Source organism: Mytilus edulis, chromosome 13 (genome assembly GCF_963676685.1).
Source record: "Mytilus edulis chromosome 13, xbMytEdul2.2, whole genome shotgun sequence".
Classification (NCBI taxonomy): Eukaryota; Metazoa; Mollusca; class Bivalvia; order Mytilida; family Mytilidae; genus Mytilus; species Mytilus edulis.
Window position 1 is genome coordinate 29,519,788 of NC_092356.1, and position 19,058 is coordinate 29,538,845.

Consider the following 19,058-nt stretch of genomic DNA (forward strand, 5'->3'; position numbering starts at 1 on the left):
TAAGAAAATATTTTTGACAAAATGATGCGACACTTTACGTTCAAATACGACAGGACAGAATAAAGTAGAATGTATAAAAAAAATAATAAAAAAAAGTGTTATGATTGCCAATGAGACAACTCTCCAAAATAGACCAAATGACACAGAATTAACAACTATATGTCACCGTACGGCCTTCCACAATGAGTAAAGCCGCATAGTCAGTTATAAAAGGCCCGGAAATGACAAATGTAAAACTGCTACAGTTCAAACAAGAAAACTAACGGCCTAATTTATGTACAAAAAATGAACGAAAACAAATATGTAACACATCAACAAACGACAACAACCACTGATTTACAGGCTCCTGACTTTGGGACAGACACATATATATACAGGATGTGTCGGGGTTATACATGTTAGCGGGATCCCAATCTTCCCCCTTACCTGGGACAGTGGTGTAACATAAATCAAAAATCAACAAGAATGTGTCCCAAGTACAGTGAAAATGGGATAAAATCTCTAATTTGGCATTAAAATTAGAAAGATCATATCATATATATATAGGGAACATGTTTACTAAGTTTCAAGTTGATTGGACTTCAACTTCATCAAACACTACCTCGATCAAAAAATTTAACCTGAAGCGGGACAGACGGACGAACGGACGCACAGACCAGAAAACAGAATGCCCATAAATGGGGCATAAAAATAATAAAAATCCGTTGAAAAAGGCTTAACTCATCAGCTAGATACAAATATAAATACTACACAGACTGGACGTTACTGAATACTTGTATATCCCAACAACAAAAAGACACTAAGTACAGATCTTAGTACTCGCAGTTACTGTGTACATTTAGTTGTGAACTATGATCATCTCGTGTCAGAAAATTATGGTATTAAAATTTCTATAACCTTATTCATTTTGTTACAATAATACTTAAAAACATATGTATCCTTGGAGAGATTGTCTTTAATGAAAAGCAAGTTGCACTAGCTACCTCCGAATTTCCGGTTTTTAATCCTTCTAATTGCAATTATTTTGCCTTGCACAACTTTAATCAGATTAAATCTCCTACGAATTTGTGAAAGCACGAATGCTTTGTCAATCAGTTTATAATGAGAATGCATACTAGATTACAACAGCATCTTTGAATAATCTTGTAAAGAATTTGACATTCTAATTAAAAATTTCACATATGACTTTTTCTAGTATAGGCTACATGTATAGTACAAATCTTAAATTAAACATGCCACTTGGGAACCATAAAATTAAAACAGAATTTCCGACAGACTATTATTTAGTTATGCTTTCATCCGGATTAACCCTAGTTTTAATTATTAAGACGACATTGTCTTTAAAATAACGTAAATTGGTATCATGGGATGTTGCTTTTTGTTATAGAACCAGTTCACCGGGCCAAGTTAAAGAAAGTAGTACACATTTCACAAAAAATAGTGCCTTCGTTAAGAAGATATAAAATCTTTTATTTTTTTTTTAATTGAAAAACAAAAGTGGAAAGTTTTTATCTTCTTTTTCTTAAACCAGAAGTACCTGGCTTTAACTTCTGGACGTCAGAAAACTAGTGAGCTTTAATTTGAAATGAAATGATGAGGAGATTTGATCTTACAATATTTTATCTTAAGTTTTTATCACTTTTACACTTCGAAAAATCAACTCAACTAAATTGATGTAAATGTTTTTGATGTTCTAAACCACGACAGGACATTATTGAGTATTTCACTATGTAGTGCTTTGCATATGACTTTGTCATTCTTTGGTATTTTTAATGGCCCGAATTAGCCGATTGCTATCTTGTGGTTGCACATCGTCCTAAGAATGCTGCTTCATTTCTACCCCAACCCCACATATCTTTTTATTAATTCTAGCTTTTCGGGGTCACGTTAACATAAATAGTATACGACCCCTCCCAGTGACCGATTCTAGCCATCGTAGTTAGCAAATGAATACAACAATGGTATAATTCGGGTGAATGTCATGTTTGAAAAAACAAACCAATGAACACATATAAATTGCTGTGTCAGTCACTGGATGTGATAGGAAGATCTAGAAGAGGTTACATATAACTAAATTAAGATCACGTGATAATCATTTCATTGATATCACAACAGATATTTGTTATTTTCACTTTGAAATTCAATATTGTCATACATGTAATCATCAGCAATATTTGTAATCTAACTGCATAGTAAAAGTGTTTATCATTTATTCTCGACTCGTTTCATTGTACTTAATTCTCATAAATAAATACTTTATTACAAAAGCTTATTATTCAATTAAGTTATTTTTGAAAACAAAAACAGTATTTAAACACTGTCGGAGACCAGGACGTATCAATCCCAATTTGGCGCAATTTTGTAATTAAACCTATTTTTTCAATTTTTTTTAATACTACGTTGACAAAGTAATGTTGTATTTTATAGATCTCTTTATCAAAACAAAAATGGCACTAATTGCATGCATTTTCCGGAAAATGTCAAGCATGGAAAAAACTGAATGGTAATAATTAGCCTTTCATGAAAGTGGTTATATTCCATCAACCAAACGATAATCATTATGATTGCGTCTGGTTACGTAGAGTTGAGTTCAATGAGCGGTCATGATGATTTAAGAGGCCCGCTAAAGGGTAAACTACTATTATTAGTTTTTATTCATTTTCGAATATAATTTTTACATAATTTTTTTCCCAACCATGTTTCTGAATCAGATTTTAAATAGTTCTGTCTTAAAATTACAATTTATTTTGCGCTGCATTAATTCATTTTACATTTTCCCATCGTAATTAATATAAAATAGTTTCTTTCATATTTATTTTATTGACATAAATTAACAACATTTTGCAATGTAGCACCTGCAGTTAAAAAGCTAATGCACGTTGCCATCCGTCACAGTTATTGATTTTTTACTTCCCAGTTAATAGAGGGTTATTTGAAGGTCATCTTGCAACATTAAAACTTACTTCACTTCTCATTAGCGATGTAATCCGTTCTGAGAACAATGTGACAAAGAGAGAAAAAAAAAATTCCGCAAAAAGAGTTCAGTAAAAGAATATGATGACCATGATTTTTTTTCTATTCTCTCATTGTAATGAATATTTCAAAAGCTTCAAAAACTGCATGTCTTCCGGTATGCAAAAACGACCTCGGCTTTTATGCTAAGCACATTGAAGAAACTGTCTTTAAAATTAACAGGTTGGGGGACAAATAACTTATAAATTTTCAGTACAAAAAAATCTTTTGAATATAGCAAAAATGTTGAAAAGAGCATTCGCTTAGTTGAAGGAAACCAACTTAAATATGGTTAGCGACATTTCCAAAAATAGATTGATGCCTCTAACAAGGAATCAAACTCATAAAAATCCGGGTGTTAAAAAAATGCCAACCAAAAGTCTTTGCCTTCGATATAAAGGGGTAAATTCAGTAAAAAATCTCCCATTGACTTTAATGCTAATCTATGTATGGAATTAAATTTATACCTGATTTACCTTTAGAAATTGGAAACTTTCATATAACATTCATGAAAGTACAAATGTAGCCCTATCTTTTGCAACAATAAAAACATAGGGTCATGCGGCATTTTTGGGCATTCACATGGCCTTGTTTACAAACAATGTAGATTCGCACTGGATTCCTATACTGACCCCCATTACTTTTCAACCCTGTAGTAAAAAAAATTAGTACATTCAGCATTTATGTTTTTATTTTTTTCAACTCTAGTTTTGATCCATCTGCCAAAAAATATTTATTACAAACATTATCTACCAATCAGAAGAGCATATGACTTCAGTGTTATACAGAAAGCTCTGCCCTAAATGGGCGGTCCCTTATGACGTATATTTATTTACTGAATTTACCCCTAAACATTTGCTCCTTGTAATATTTTTCTCTGAATTTGAATAAATTAAAAATGTTTGTTTTTTTACAAAAAGTTTTTATCCAATTTTGGAGTGAATGGCTGATTAATATTTGTTTTGCAAGTAAAAACTGAAAATCGTTCCCTAGCGTCCAGTGACCAATATTACATGCATATTCAGATCAAGAACAAGTAAACATATAGGAACTGTAATGTGGACGGCGGAACATTTAAAGTAGCACTTGAAATGGTGTGTGTTATAGTGATAGAAACAAAGCCGTGAATTAACGTTGCTCGATGAGAATTTCCTTACACGACACATTGAATTAACCGTCACGATTTATTAGTCCACTACCGTCATGTCTGTCTGTTTGTCTGTCTGTCTGTCTGTCTGTCTGTCTGTCTGTCTGTCTGTCTGTCTGTCTGTCTGTCTGTCTGTCTGTCTGTCTGTCTGTCTGTCTGTCTGTCTGTCTGTCTGTCTGTCTGTCTGTCTGTCTGTCTGTCTGTCTGTCTGTCTGTCTGTCTGTCTGTCTGTCTGTCTGTCTGTCTGTCTGTCTGTCTGTCTGTCTGTCTGTCTGTCTGTCTGTCTGTCTGTCTGATCATGACAAGTAACAGATCAAATTGTTCTTGTGTTTTTTACCTGTCTTGTAATGCATAATCATGTGATACGGCCGACAAACCTGTTGTTTTAGCTGTAGAACGGCGGATGTTTTACGTGGAGCAGGGAATGAACCCCCTTCCGAATCACTTGAGTATTCGCCCAGTTTTTATTGGGTTCGTGTTTCGTAAACATTAGCTGACTTGATGCTTTTTGAAGAGAAGTTGCTTGTCTTTTCTTTCTTTAAACTTCTAGCCTTGCTGTTGTCTGTAGTTATTCGACTTGTGGCTTTTGTCGCAACCCTTATGAATCCTTTATTGTCGAGTGTAGAGATAATCTATATATGAAAAATGTGAAAGGATGAAGGAACTTCTACCTTTAGTTGATTTAATGAAGTTGATGTTTCATCCTTTTCGAAATAATCAGACTTCCCATATGATTTAAAGACTGACTGTTTCCATATACCGTATAGCGGGTTATTTTCGCGGCCGTAACATTTTGCGATTTTCATTGAAGATTGAAAAAGATATACGAAATATTTTGGCGGTTAATATTTTGGTGGATTCTAAACCTTTATCAATACCTTTACATGTGTACAATTAAATTGGCGGAATTTACTTTGGCGAATTTTTTTATCCTCGAAAATAAGCGAAAATTTACACCCACTATACAGTATATTTTCATCGTACTAAAAACAACAGTCCTCTTTCTTGTTTCGTGGATAGTACTAGTGATTAGTTAGTTATTAAATACGTTTAAAGCTTTGTCGGAATTGAAAGGTGGATGTGGACATATGCTTTTCTACATATTCAAATTGTTTTACCAACTACAAATACATAAAATGTACTACCAAACATATGTTCAAAACCAACTACACATATATAACACATACAACCAAAGTATGTCCAAAACCAACTACAAATTTATAAAACTTACTACAAAACTAGAAATATTATGCAAGTTTATAAAGTGTGTACTAAACAAATATGTGGGTTCTTATTTTGAAAACACTGTACTGCATGCATATATATGTTTGTAAATAGATGCATATTCCTTTAATTATTTTGTACTCTCTCTGTGCCTATGTATCTGCAATAGTTATCAGAATAAAGATATGGTTATTGTTATTGCCAAGTCAGGAAATCCAGATAAGGGAAACCAAACTGAATATTAACCCCTATTGTCCTTTTCAATCAACTCTGACTTGTTTATTGTTGCATTTAAATGGAGTGATGATCGCTTGTCGCAGGAATATAAAAAGTCTAGAATTATTTGTGTATTCCCAATGGCAATGATTGTTTATGGCACCACATATATTCTTCTTCTCTAAGTGCATAAATCATATTGCCTTTGCAATGTTTAATTTACAGAACAAAGTCAAATCTTACACGCAAAAAAAATAAAAAAAACTTTTGATGACTTTTTTTTAATTTAGCTCTCAAAATAAGTAGATCTTGAAAATTAGAATTTAAAAACAATTTTTTTGCTCCATAAATTTATAAAACAAAATAGTAAAAACTTTCAATTCTACAGTACAAAACAAAACAGTTCTGAGAAAAAATCTTAAAGGTTTCAACAGACGAAGAAATTGATGAATAAGATTGAAATAAATTCATAAAACACATTTGAATCTGTACAAAACATTTCATTTTCTGGTTAAGCTGTATCTCATTTTAAATTTAATTATTAATGAGAAACCTTAAAAAAATTCAAAGCCTTTCAGTTTTTTTGTTAACAGAACAAGTTTGAATGATCTTTAAAATCTGTACTGCTATTATGTCAGGAAAATGTCTCATAGGCATTGATGGTTTTAATTTAAAAGATGAAGAATATTTTGTAATTTTCAAGTTTGGCAATATTAATATTAATGGAAGATTTGAAATCATAAGTCGGAAAAGGTCAAACAACTCCAAAGACATAGATTAATTGATTGTTTTGTAGTTTTCTTCCAGTGGCAAATAGTTCATGCATTTTCAGTACGAGAACACAGTCTCCTCGGATTACCCTGTCCAAGCAAATTACAGAAAAATGAACGGTCCTCAAAACACTATAGAGATCACTTAGATTTAGCAGCACGAACCCTGTCAAAACCGAGGTCACTTCTGTACACTTAATGTGTTTTGAAGAAAATAGCAGTTGCTGGCAAACTTGGTGACGCCAATTATGTTTTGTTAGGCAACGCCACAATCGATAGTATTAATGAAAAGGAAATTAACAAAGCCCAAAATAACAATGAAAAAGCCCTTATAAATAAGGGATGAACGTAGCTCCCCTTAAGGGTACACAGTTCCTTTTCCTCTATAGCAGCAGTCATAGTTCTTGTTTTTTCATTGACAAGTTAAAACTCCGATTATAAGTCATAGTCGATGATTTTCATTAACAAGAGGGGGTCTCGATGGCCTAGTGGTCTAAGTAATTACTACTGTAATCACTAGCCAGTCAACACCGAGGTTGTGATTCCGAACCCTGCTCGTGCGGGTGCACTCGGCTCCAATCTTAATTGACAAGAATTGTCAGTTTTCCTATCAAAGGTTGGTAGTTTTCTCCCGGCACTCCGGCTTCCTCCTCCAATAAAAACTAGCCGCCTTGAAATAGCTCAAAAGTGGTGCTTTAAAGTGGCGTTAACACATAAACTATCAAAATTAAATCATTAACAAGAGAGAAGAACGGGATTGAGACAAATTTGTTTGTTTTTTGTTATAGCATAAATCAGGTATATGGTTTACTAGTTGGATTCATTGTTGAGAGTTTGCGGTGACCTGTTGTTGTTTACATCCAATCTGTTTTTAAACTTTCCTTTCTTTGTGTTTTTATGTCAAATTTATTTTTTATTTTTTATTTCCATCCTTTTCAAAGAGGTGTGTAAGATAACCAGAGGGACATTCAAACTCATTGATCGAAAATAAACTGACAACGCCATGACTAAAAACGAAAGAGACAAACAGACAAATAATAGTACACAAGACACAACATAGAACAACTATAAGACTTAGCAACACAAACCCCACCACAAACTTGGGGGTAATCTCGGCTGATCCCGAAGGGTAAGCAAATCTTGCTCCACATGTGGCACCCGTCGTGTTGCTCAAGATATATCAAGTTTAACGTTCTTTCTATAGTTTATACACAATTCTTGTGAAATATTTCATAATTTGAAGTTTAATGTTTTACATTGTTGATGTGAACGGACTCTGAGTTGTTTTGTCATATAAAATCTTCCGCCTTTTAAATTCTTCTTAACAATAAATTACAAAATTCAAGAAAAATAGTTCATTACCAGTAAACCCAATAATTAATCAAAGTATGCATTGGTTTTCTTGATTAATGTATTAGAAAATTTCCGTTCTATTAATGGACATGTAAATAATATTCTATGAGCTTACGAGTTATCAATTTAACAGCGGTTGCTGACACTGAAAACCTTTAAATTTTAATGAGTCTACTTAATTTATGGTCAAAGATATCTAGATTTATTGTCAATCAATTAGTTCTGGAATCATCCAGACAGAAATGAAACAATTAAGATTTACGCATTGTATCGTACAAGAGTTGTATTATGTTGTAATTAAATATCTGGCTTCTGGAGAACTCTGGCTGATTTCTACGAATACTGTTGTTATTTAATCATTGTGTCTAGTATTTTGCATTCAAATTCTGTTTAACACTTTCAAATTATTGTATTAGATCAACGTTGCTGTGTTATATGTAATCCAATCAAAGTTCAGTCACTGATATTAGAGAGTATTTATTGTGGGTTTTAAAAAAGAATATGTGATATGATTGCCAATGAGACAACTTTCCACAAGAGACCATTACATGACACAGACATTAACAACTATAGGTCACCGTACGGCCTCCAACAATGAGCAAAGCCTATACCGCATAGTCAGCCAGCTATAAAAGGCCCCGATAAGACAATGTAAAACAATTCAATCAAGAAAACTAACGGCTTTATTTATATAAAAAAAAAAAAAATGAAAAAACAAATATGTAACACATAAAACAAACGACAACCTTTAAAATACAGGCTCCTGACTTGGGACAGGCACATACTTAAATAACGTGGCGGGGTTAAACATATTAGCGGGATCCCAACCCTCCCTCTAACCTGTGACAGTGGTATAACAGTACAACATAAGAATGAACTATAAAAATCAGTTGAAAAAGGCTTAACTCATCAGATGGACAAAAATACAAGTTGACGTGGCCGGGTACTTATACATCCCGACAGCAAAAAGACACTAGGAACAGATATGAGAGTACTCGCAGTTATCTGACAGCTATTTATACTGTATGTTATGAGACTTATGGAGATTTAAAAATTGAAGGTTGTAGATCAAAAAAGAAAAAAGATTAGCTTTAACTCATTTGCCTGTCTCAAAAAATTAATTCTCTCTCTCTCTCTTACGTTTTGATACTCTTTTCAAAAGAATCATTTATTTAGTTATAATAAACAAACAAAAAAGTTTCATAGTTTGATATATATGAAATAATATTTTCGAAGTTCACCTTTTAATATAATCCTTGAAAATCACGAAAAGGAAAAAAGATACGGGATAATCTATTCTCAATCGGCGATGAGAAAATTTGGGTTAAGAAAGAATATGTATTTTTTTTTATATATATAGATTAGACCGTTGGTTTTCCCGTTTGAATGGTTTTACACTAGTAATTTTTGAGGCCCTTTATAGCTTGTTGTTCGGTGTGAGCCAAGGCTGTACATTGACCTATAATGGTTTACTTTTTTTTTAAATTGTTATTTGGATGGAGAGTTGTCTCATTGGCACTCACACCACATCTTCCTAATGTATATGTTTATATGGTGGGTTTTTTTGTACATTTTTAGGCTTTTTATATAATTTATCTTTTGTGTATTTGTATCGTTACTTGCAACGACCCAGTGCCCTTGTATTGAATAATTATCGTTGAGTAATATCCAGACATTTTTTTTATTTATAATAGTGTTTGTATAATGTCTGTTACAAAATGATATTTTTGTAATAGATGTGGTTTTACAATTTCATATTTCTTAATTATAAATTACTAGCAAAACTTATTTTCCGTACAAATAACCTACATTTTGTTCTCGATGTGTTTTTCCATGTCTCATCTTATAGAAATATATTTTAAAATCCGATTAATATTTTTTCGCCAGACGTTTTTAAATCAATGTAATTTGACATGTTTTCTATCCGACATTTTGGACATCATTAAGCTGTCTGGAGATAAAACATATTTGTAACAAGAAATTGAACGAATTATGGATTTTTGCTCCTATATGTTATACAAAAGCAACATACGCAGTTTTATTTTAATCATGGAACAAAAAAAGTACAAGACGTGTAATGCATATTTAAGTGTCTCGAAATTATCTCAGGTTGTTCACATTTTTAAAAATTGAAAGAAAAAAAAATGTTTTTTCCATTTGTTAAATAGTTACTATAAATGTATAATAATTGTATGTTAATCCTATGAAAGATTCAGAATTACAAGATGCTCTTGCTATACTTTCTCACGAACGTTGCATGGTCAAGTCTATACAGTTACGTGAACGTGAACACGTATTCGTAAAATGACAGAATTACTGCATTCTAAATAAAATATTTGTTGCTATAAATATTTGTTCATGGTTGTATACTACACATCAAATGTCACTACGTCTTTAGTTTTCTATGATGTGTTCTGTCTATAATTGTTTGTTTTTTGGTCATTTTTCGTTTTTTGCCACGGAATTATCAGACGGAGTTTGTTTTCGACTTATGATTATGGTACATCCCTTTTGTATCTGTTGCCTTCCTTTCACACGAATAACGCATCTTTTTGTGGTTTAATTGTAAAATCTTGAAATCCTGTTGATTGAATATGAAACAAGAAATAAAACAATGGTACGAATGACTTGTATGGGGAAAAAATGTCTCCCTATAATTGATATGCCTACCCTTCCGGAGCACCTGAGATCACGCCTAGATTTTAGTGAGATTCGTGATGCTCAGTCTTTAGTTTTCTATGTTGTGTATTGTGTACTTTTATTTGTCTGGCTTTTTCTTTTTTAGCCATGACAATTGTCAGTTTATTTTTTTAATGTCCCCCTGGTATTTTCCCCCAATCTTTATTAAATAAATGGGGATTTCTGTAATTCATAATTATATGTGTTGCGCAAACATATATTGTAAATCTTTTCTTCTCACCATTTAAGTAATCTTAGTTGCATGTAAGCCTGATTACATTCGTTTTGTAATGTTTATGTAATTTTGCAAAATGTGATGAAATTAATATTACACCTTTAAAGACTCTTGCCATTGTCTTTTGGTCAAAAATAGCAAATTGATGCACGCAACAGTTTCTAATATTGAGGGCCCTCATAGGGTTTTTGATTATGTGATTACTTGGCCGTTTTTTTAATGATTATTTGATTATTAAGCCAAATATTTCTTGATTATTTGATTACCTAGGACTATATTTTTAGTTTATGATTATTTGATTACTAAAGATAAGCAAATATTTAATGATTATGTGATTATATTGGCAAAAAAATGGTGATTATGTGATTACTAGGACCCCCCCCCCCCATGAGGGGCCTCAATATTACCTTTACTGTAGTTATTTAGAAGAGTGTTTAAAGAGGACCTTTATTCAATATAATTCATGAATAATAATCTCATCATATTTACCAAGATTGGAATTTTGTACGCTAGAAGCGCGTTTCGTCTGCAAAAGACTCACCAGTGACGTTCGAATCAAAAATGCTAAAAGGTCAAATAAATCATGAAGTTGAAGAGCATTGAGGACACAAAATTCCAAAATAAGTTATAGTCTTGTTAGATGTTTACTCTTTAATGTTACACGATTTATTTTACATTTCACATTTATCAATTATCTGTTTATACATCGGATGGAAAAGTTAAATCACAAAAAAAAAAATGAACTCCGAGGAAAATTCAAAACGGAAAGTCCCTAATCAAATGGCAAAACCAAAAGCACAACCACATCATACGAATGGACAACAACTGTCATATTCCTGGTACCGGCATTTTCTTTTGTAGAAAATGGTGGATTGAACCAGGTTTTATAGCTATCTAAACCTCTCACTTGATAAACATGATAAACGTTGGTTTTTGAAATTGATTATAAGACATAACTAGATGGTTTAAATATCCTATGTCGCTGGATCTATGTGCATCTTTGATAATGGATGGACACTCTCCAACATTGAAGACTAAAAAATAATGCATGACAAGCATCTCTGTTTTAAGTGATCTATTTTTTGTACTTTTTTTCTGTTTTTCTATCTATCGACTATAGTTTTAGACACATACATTTAAAGGGTAACCATCATCAACCATGGGCAGTAACTCCTGTTAAAAGTGGAAGGACAATTTTGGTTTGTTGATCTTGAATAATTGAGTTTGGTTCAATTGGCCTAGTAGTTTCAGGGAAGAAGGTTTCTGGTAAAGTTTCAATCGCCGACAAACGTCAAGTAATGAAAATAGATCAACTGGTTAAAGAGCCATGTGAGCTAAATATTTTAGGGGGGGAAAGGGGAGCGGCTTTTTTTTTATCAAGATACTGAAAATATGTGTTAAAAGTGTTAAAATAAGGTTACTACTTCTGTTTCATCCTGTCCATTATTTGTGTCGTTGGATTCCTTTCTTAATGTGACATACCCAAGTCTCGTTCAATTCACGTTGAAGTTGTTGCATTGCATTAAGTGCACTATTTCAAGTTTAACTATTAGGAATAACTTGACACATATTACATGTATTATACTATAGGATATATTACATTATATTGATAACATTGATAGAACCTGTTTATTCTGTAATAAAACATTTGTAAAAGGTGATATATTTTTCAAATTTTCTGTCAAAACGAATTATCAATAATTCAAAGAAAATTTGATTGATTCTTACAACTGTCGGCAGTCAATGATTCTTAAATTGTGGTGACCTTTAGTGCGAAGGAATTCAAATAAAAACAAGCATTGATGATATGATGAGACAATTAAATTATATAAGCGCATTCTTCTTACAATTTTTGTACCGGATAATAAAAGACATTATTTGAGATTCACATCAGCCCTAAATGTCATAAAATAATATGTCTACTTTTTCCCTTGGTATAGATATAAAGCTATCCATTACAGATACAAAAAAATAACAATAAGAAGTTGTTGATTGCCAAATGAGACAATTCCTAACCAGAGACCAAATGCGGCGTTTTGCATTTGCGCCGATCTGCATTTCATTTGCGCCGATTTTTTATTTCCTTTGCGCCGATTGTTTTACGGGAAAAATTACAGGTGAATGTTATATTTCATTTATCCTTATTGTCATTTTCCGTTAGAGAGTTGTACAAATGAGACGAATTGTCAACCATAACATGTATATGATTGTTATCCTCTGCTCACCATGTGACGACAAATGTTACCAACTAAAGGTCACGTCCTTCAACAATACGCAAACTCCATACAGCTATTAAAGGCTCCGTGATATCAAATGTACTTCAATTCAAACGAGAAAACTAACGGCCAGTCTGAAAATGAATTTATACAAATGTTCTCCTCAAACAACTATTAAATCAGTTTAAAATTATTTTGAATTCAAATAAGATGAACCTCTTTAATATGATGAACAAATCCCAGAAAAAAATCAAGATTATGACCAAATCATGATCAGAGGGAACTGTATTAACCCAAGAAGAAGAAAAAATGTGTCCACAGTGACGGATGCCCCATCCATACTATCATTTTCTATGGTCAGTGGACCGTGTAAAATCTCTAATTTGGCATTACAATTAGAAAGATTATATCATAGGGAACATGTGTACATAGTTTCAAGTTGATTGGACTTCAATTTCCTCAAAAACTATCTCGACCAAAAACTTTAACCTGAAGCTGGACAGACGGACGAACGAATGGTTGAACGGACGCACAGACCAGCAAAAAAAATGCCCATAAATGGAGCATAAAAAACGACACCAGATGTGTTGACAGACTAAGAGTCTACTGCTACATGTATGCGCTTATCCCCCTAGATGCTAATCTACGCTCAGTATTAACCTCACAATAAGGAATGGGACACAATCCGTCTATATAAAAGTTTTGAATGCAAACTATTACTATCACTATGACTATTCGAACATATTCAGAAAATCGAAAACTAATGCCTGAAATTATATTATTTCATGTTTAAGTACTGATTAAAATTCTGCTATAACGATATAAAATTTATCAAAGGTACCAGGATAATAATTAAGTACACCAGACGCGCGTTTCGTCTTCATAAGACTCATCAGTGACGCTCAGATCAAAATAGTTATAAAGCCAAGCAAGTACAAAGTTGAAGAGCATTGAGGACCCAAAATTCCAAAAAGTTGTGCCGAATACGGCTAAGGTAATCTTTTCCTGGGATAAGAACATGGATTCCTTAGTTTTTCGAAAAATTCAAAGTTTTGTAACAGGAAAAAACGTATATAAAATGTTGTGCAAAATTAGTTTAACACAAGAAACGTTACCCTGAATCACGATATTTTCAATATATGTTTCATCAAACTGAACTGTTATCATCACTTATATATAAGGAGAACGACCTGTTTTCCTATAAATCTATTCATCTGAGGGTCATATCCCGAATATGGTTAAAATCTAATCAACGTTAAATACTAAAACGTCTAGACAACAAAACACTTTTTATATCAATTTTACACTAATCCATAAAATACAAATGTCATTAGGCTTTCCTATACCATGTTGTTGAAGAAAGGAAATGTGTTTAGGTTTTATTGTAAGATCCGTTTCGAAGGACATCCTTAATCAACATTATGAATTCATTTGAAGCTGAATGACAAAACATAACAATAGATATATACTCCCAATAGAATTTAGGTAAAACAAATTCGTCTTATTCATTCTTTAGAGACTTTCATACAAATGAGAGGTTTAGCTAGCAATAAAACAATGTTTAATCCATACAATTCTACATACGGAAATGCAATAAGCCAGGAATATGCCAATTTTTCTCCATTCGTTTGATGTGTTTGCGCTTTTTATTTTGCCATTTTATAAGGGACTTTCTTTTTTCCATTTTCCTTGGTGTTTGGTTCTTTTGTTAAATTTACTTTTTAGATAATTACTAATAATCTTCTTTTAAAAGGTTAAACATATTGCAGTTTTTAGCTATATTTGGGCATTTCAATTTGGGTGCCAGTTTTGAAATATGCAATATGTTGTTACTGAATTAGTACTTCAAATTATACAGATAAAGCTCTCATACTGTGTAATTGTGCAATGTTTTGGGGGTTTAAAAAAATTATAACATAAAAAAAAGTCACATTTGTATGTTCAAACTTATCGAAACGTCAAAGTTATTTCAAGCCATACAATGCGTTTTTTGCAAAAGCAAAAGCATATTTGCATCTCAATACAATGTCATTGAAATGTATAGGTTTTTCCATCTAAGTAGCAGATCAAGGCATACTCTAACTAGAAGTACATCAAGTACCTTCTCAACACTGGCAAAATTAAGTATAAAACATCAAGAAAGAGATATAAAGCCGTAAAGACGAACTGAAAAAATTTTGGTTTGTTTTTTGTTGGGTTTTTTTTTTGGAAAAGGGGGGGGGGGGGCGTCAAACAAGAAATGTAAGAAAGGTGATTTAAAAAAAATACACATTGAAATACTAAGACATTGATTTACATTTGTTAGAATATTTCAATGTACAATGTGCCAACAATAGTGACTCATTATATTTGTTTAAGTCCGATATGTTTTACAAGCAAGTGTATCTGCGTCATTGTATATTTATCTTATCGAGGGATAACAAGGAGAGTATTGTTTTATGACTTAATTACATTGTTGCTTAAATGATGAATTTAGTCGGACTATTGATTAAAACCATAATAACCAAATAAAGCGGGCAATTTCCAATCAACAATTAATAAGACGACATAAATCGTTAACATATAATATCATTACGATAGTATGTATAATTCCCAAAATGCGAATAGCTATCTTAATTTTTAAACATTTGTTCGTCAAAATACCATAAGTGCTACTTGCATTGATTAGGGGTTTGGTTGAGTGTAAATCAAAGCCAGTTTGGTGCATGAACATTGTCTTAGTGGGATAATCCTGGTAACAAAAGTTTACTCATCAAATTTTTAAGGGAAGGATGAAAAATTATACAATGTAATGCCAATTTGCTAATGTTGTAATTCAAAATCAGTCATGACCCTTATATAACTTTTTAAAGCGACTCACAATAGCTCAAGTCTTCATTAAATAGGGACATGAATCAATCTCTTAGTCATCATATGCGGATTCAGTACGCGTATTAGCATTACAACACCCTTCCCTTTTTTTTACAAGAACAAGTTCGGCGCAGGACAAAGTTGTTAAAAGCAAACACAGCTTTTTGAGTAATTGTTCTTCTTTTAATGTATCCTTGATATTTTCAAACACACCTTGGTATAATTCTTAAAGTCTTAACATAGACTTCAATTTTCCTACAGCAGATATGGCATCCCCTATATTGAGTTCAGAGCTAAACTCTATATTTCATATCCCTTGACCCCACTGTGTTTGAATTATAAGGTGTCACAATATCTATAGTTAGGTCTGGAGGTGGCATGTTGCAATGCAAAATTTCTGTCCCAATCCAATATACCATCATTTTCCAGTGTCAGTCCAAATTTTCCCGACCATCATCCCGAATGGCTTCTATTATGACAAGACCTATCTATTGTTTTTATTGTTAACTTGTTCTCGTCCTGAACATGCATGCAATTTTTGCCACTGGACGTTAAGCAACCAACAATTAATCAATCAATCTAATTCAAAGACGCAACAAACTTTGCCTTCTGGTGCAAGTCTCATAACATCACTGATGATTCTCCCAAGGAAAGCAGAATATCAAGAGAAGTTGGTTGTAGCATCACTTTGTCACACACCAAATCTCTACGAAACTTCAATAGCACTTTTCCCCTATTTTGTGTCATTGTTATAAAATGTACATTCGGCAATCCTCGGTAGAATCCGCTACTCTCCCTCTATCCTTCTATGAGGGTACGGAATCGGCCGAGTTGAAACGAATGATAAAATGTGCCGTCTTTGTCAATAGTGTAAAACAATAAATCGGGTAGGAAAAGCTTTCCCTTTAGATATAAAGGCAGTTTTTTTCTATGGAAGTCGTGTCACCAAAGCTCTGATGTATAGTTTTAAATATATAACTTTATATTACATGTTTTACTATGTCTAACAGAGATTGTAATGGCGTATTGACTCAGTATTGTTATATATATAATCCTTTTATATAAACATTTTTTCTTTGCAAGTTTAATTGAAATTGTCTTACTAAACATTTATTTTCACTAATGAATAGAGAATGACACATTTTTAATGAAACTATTTATCTCAGGTCCAAAAAGCCGAAAGTTGTTCAAATCTTATCAACTGTAAATAGTAAAGCGTCTAGACAATACACCAATGTAACGTATATCCATAAAATTAAAAGGTTGTTACGCTTTTACATTGTTGGTACAACGAAGGCAATTGGTTCATGTTTTTCAAGTGAATTAACTCTTCAATCACGTTTGCTGCTCACAAGGAAGCTATTAATCCAAGAGTTTCAAATGGTGAAATTGAAATCATCCCTTCGTTAATTTTACGGACGCCATCGCGAGTTGGTTGATCGTTATGGAATAACCGTTTCACAAATGATATCGGATATGTTCCTTACGTCGTAACTACAATCCCCTTCCCTTTCATGAATGTGACCTACCGAATTAGGCTATTTACCGGATTTGCTATCACATAAACAACTCGACGGGTGCCACATGTGGAGCAGGATCTGCTTACCCTTCCGGAGCACCTGAGATCACCCCTAGTGTTTGGTGGGATTCGTGTTGTTTATCTTCAGTTTTTTATGTTGTTTCATGCGTACTATTGTTTGTCTGTTGGTCATTTTCATTTTTAGCCATGGCGTTGTCAGTTTATTTTAGATTTCTGAGTTTGACTGTCCCTCTGGTATCTTTCGTCCCTCTTTGAATTCACCAAGAATAACGTCACCTCCGGCGGACGTCAGGCTTGTAATTTTTCGCAATTAAAATAAATTCCACTTGATTGTTATCTAATATAAAAGATAAATTACGCTATAATTAGCCTATCTTGTTACGTGCTTTCTCGTAGATCATAATAAAATCAACACTATAAATGAATTTGTAGCTAAAAGGCAAACCATACTTTTCCTCCAAATTAAAATCTGGTTTTGGTCAAAGGTGTCGGTCTTATTTATTAGATATTTATATATCCACAAAATATGTTTTAAAGTCTACAAATATTTAATTTTTGTACTATCTTACAAATGTAAAGCATTTACATTTTTGTACTATCTTAAAGCATTTAAATTTTTGTACTATATTAATGCGGGGTTCACACATTGCCGATTATTACTCCCGTTTGAGATCAGACAGCGATACGACACGAAAAGTTAAAAAGTCGGATTAGTATCCTCAATTATCTGGAATGTCCTATTATTGTCTGAACGCAGTCGTTTAAGTTCGTAACAGATTCCTACTGGTCGGTAAGGGTCCGAATAGTTCGGCAAAGCACCCCGACAGTTAGGTGCGTCCCGTAACATTCGGGGAAACTCAGCCGATTTTGTCTAGTCGTATTACAATCGTGCCTATGTCGTGACAGATTCTGCTGTATCGGATCGAATTCCTAACAATGTTCTGTGTATTCGGGACGGTGTCCTGTGGAACGGGAATGATCTAGAGAAATTTGTTCGAACGGATAACTTCCGTCAGCGTCGGTTCACTGTCTTGTCACTATCTGATCTCTGTCGGATTACATTCGGTAGAATCGGGACGCAGTCGTGACAGACTCGGTCGAATTTTACCTGGCGAAAGATAAAAATCGGATTAGAAGCGGATTTAGAACGGGATTATCGGGATAAATTCGCTTGGAAACGGTTGAATATCGGCGCTTCCTGAACAATATCTGATTGTTGTCGTGATTAAATTTTTAAAGTTTGAAATTACATCCACGATTCATAGGATCTTGATCAGACTTTTGATAAATTTTAATCGGTAATGGTCCTGTCAAGGACGGCAGTAAAAATCGTGAATGTGTGAAGCTGGGGTCACACATTCACGATTTTTACTGCCGTCCTTGACAGGACCATTCCCGATTAAAATTTATCAAAAGTCTGATCAAGATCCTATGAATCGTGGATGTAAATTCAAACTTTAAAATTTTGATCACGACAACAATCAGATATTGTTCAGGAAGCGCCGATATTCAACCGTTTCCAAGCGAATTTATCCCGATAATCCCGTTCTAAATCCGCTTCTAATCCGATTTTTATCTTTCGCCAGGTAAAATTCGACCGAGTCTGTCACGACTGCGTCCCGATTCTACCGAATGTAATCCGACAGAGATCAGATAGTGACAAGACAGTGAACCGACGCTGACGGAAGTTATCCGTTCGAACAAATTTCTCCAGATCATTCCCGTTCCACAGGACACCGTCCCGAATACACAGAACATTGTTAGGAATTCGATCCGATACAGCAGAATCTGTCACGACATAGGCACGATTGTAATA